Source organism: Lagopus leucura, unplaced genomic scaffold, assembly GCF_019238085.1.
Source record: "Lagopus leucura isolate 7727_CA_CO unplaced genomic scaffold, USGS_WTPT01 Super-Scaffold_702, whole genome shotgun sequence".
Classification (NCBI taxonomy): Eukaryota; Metazoa; Chordata; class Aves; order Galliformes; family Phasianidae; genus Lagopus; species Lagopus leucura.
The window spans coordinates 10,223,883-10,226,725 of NW_024962254.1; the positions used below are offsets into that span (position 1 = coordinate 10,223,883).

At 35.6% G+C, this 2,843-nt stretch overlaps 1 non-coding gene across 1 annotated transcript; it reads left to right on the forward strand.

Moving 5' to 3' along the window:
* The first annotated feature begins 722 nt into the window (after positions 1-722).
* Positions 723-830, forward strand: LOC122175196. Its single transcript, XR_006177335.1, has one exon. It is a non-coding gene; the product is annotated as a U6 spliceosomal RNA (small nuclear RNA).
* Positions 831-2,843: the final 2,013 nt, after the last annotated feature.

Consider the following 2,843-nt stretch of genomic DNA (forward strand, 5'->3'; position numbering starts at 1 on the left):
TCTGTATGTGATTGCAGGTAGATATTTAAATGAAGTACGGAGAGGAATGATTCTTATAGACCCTTGAAGGATCTGGAGGTCCTGTTTGAAATGGTCTATAAATGTCAGTAGGAAAGTGAACTCTCTTCCTTAAAAAGCAAAGAAAATTCTCTGTTAGGACTACAGAAATGCTTTGTGACTCTGGCTTTAGTTTGGCTTACTTAGGGGTTAGCACACTAGCATCATTTAGGTGGTATTGCACTCATCCTTCTCTTTATGAACTTTCTTAATACTGAAGATTTAATAAAAAATTCAAGATGTTCCTCTTCAGCATGATTCGGACTACTGAAAGAGAATTAGAGAAACATCTTGCTACTGGGGCTTATTTTATCATGATACTTCTTTGCAAGTCCACAACAGAATTCCCCAAAGTAGTATAACCCAAAGTATTGTCTGTATCTCACAGCCAGGCAGGATGCCCAAATTTTTGATGAGCAATAGGCTAGTTTGTAAGAAACAGCACGTATATGGAGACCAAAATACAGGTTGTTACTGAAAGTATATTACAGGTTACCTTTTGAGTAGGCTACTCTTCTGTGCTTCTCATTTACAGAACAACACTGATACTGCTAGAAATGGATCCTCTAAGCATAGATGACATTAATATAAGTTTTCCTATGCCTATCTGTGTTGGTATTATTTCCAAATAGAATCTTCCAATACCATTGTTCTGACTTCTGCATACACTAGTTTAGTGTAGTGCATACACTAAAATTGGAATGATACAGAGAAAATTAGCATGGCCTCTATGCAAGGTTAACACACAAATTCGTGAAGTGTCCAAATTTTTTTTAGGCTCAAAGAGGGTAGATTTATATTAGGTGTAAGGAAAAAAAATATTTTACAGTAAGGGTGGTGATGCATTGAATCAGGTTGCACAGTGATGTGGTTGATGCCCCCACCCTGGAGACTTTCAAGGGGAGGCTGGATCAGGACCTGGGCAACCCGATCTAGCTATTGATGACCCTATTCATTACAGGAGAGTTGGACTAGATAGCATTAAGAGGTCCCTTCGAACTCTAAGGATTCTATAGGATGAAATTCCGTCAGTTTGCTGAGTGATAAGTGCCTCAGAATAGAAGAATTAAGTACAGACAGCCTTTTCATACTGACTTGCTAACTGTAAACTTTAAATTAGGTCAGAGCACAATTATTATCTTTTTAATCACCTGGCAGAGGGGCTGTGAACAAAGGGTGAGAGGATTATTCATTGTAATGAAGAAGAAGAAAGTAAGTAGTAAATCAAATTAATGAACATCATATATGAATGTTTATTAATGTAAGAAATGTAAACAGAAGCATCTTACATTATGATTGTGATCACAGTTATGAATTAGTTGACATAACAGAAATTTGATGAAGTCACATGACTGGAACATTAACACAAATAGTACTCATTCCATAGGAGGTTTTTTTTTTGTAAGCAATTACTGTAATTCCCCTGACTATAGATTGTAATGACAGAGATTCAGAGAGAAACAGTAGAATGCGAATCTGCAGCTATAGAACATGGGGCAACAGGCAGAAACTGATACACAGGAAGTTCCATACAAACACGAAGAACTTCCTTGCTGTCAGAGTTATGGAGTACTGGAACAGGCTGCCCAGAAAGACTGTGGAGTCTCTTCCAGAGATATTCAAGACCCAACTGGAACCTTCCTGTGCAACTTATTGTAGGAAACCTTCTTTAGCAGAGGGTTGAACTTGATGATCTCTAGAGGTCCCTTCTAACCCCGGCAACTCTGTGATTGTGTGAAATGACATCAAATTTTGGGAAAAATAAAAAAGAAAAAAAAAAGAAAAATAATGAAGAGAAAGTAAATCTAATTTTGTCTATAAGCTGATGGCTTTCTGTAACTAGATGGATTTGTCTGTAAAAAAAAGAAACAGTAAGTCAATTTAGATATCCATTAAGAGGTAAAGGTCACAAAATTTAATAAAAGAGATAGAGAAATCAGGAAAATAAAAACATGAGGATTGTTTGTGAATCTTCATGCATCCACTTAAAAAAAAAAAAAAAAGCGGCCAATAAGATACATTTTCAGAAGTGTGCCAATATCTTTATTGATGCCACACAGGGAGTTCAGCCTCTGAAATTCCACTAAATGAGGCTGATGTCTGATATGTTTTTTCAAAATAAAGAACGATGTTGACAGTGGCTATTCAAAGAAAAATACATATTCAAATGGACAGCTGTGAGCTCATGGTAGGCTTAATGACATCAGCTAAGAAAACCTACAGCCAATTATTTAATTAAATTACAATTATTTTTAAAAGAATGTTTATAGTTTATATGGATTACAATTGCTTAAGGATTTGGGAAACGTGCTCCTAAATAAAGCAGAATTTTTAGGCAGTACTTATTTCCTATCCATTCAATATAAGCAGTTATCTGGAAATAAGGTGAAAATTTGTCACCATTAGAAAATAAAGGAAATGGAACAAATCATAACCAGTTCCAAGTTGTGAAAGGACAGGAAAAGACCCAAAAGTGACCCAAAACCCACATCTGATCTTGACAATTTTTTGAAGATAATTATTGTTCATATAATACAAGAGATTACTTGAATGGCAGTTTTAGTTGCAGTACAGCCTGCAAAATGTGACTAATTATCTCCCACAGCTCTAAGAAACTCATTTCCCAAGGGAATTGTGGCAATAAAACTTTGTCCTTATTTCACATTTGTAAAAGATTTATACAATTCACTAATTAAGCTTCACAAACCTCAAGAGAACAAGTAAAGTAACAGTTTACTCATTTTTATGTATGCTGCACACCCAAGTAATGGGACTTGCCAAAGGTC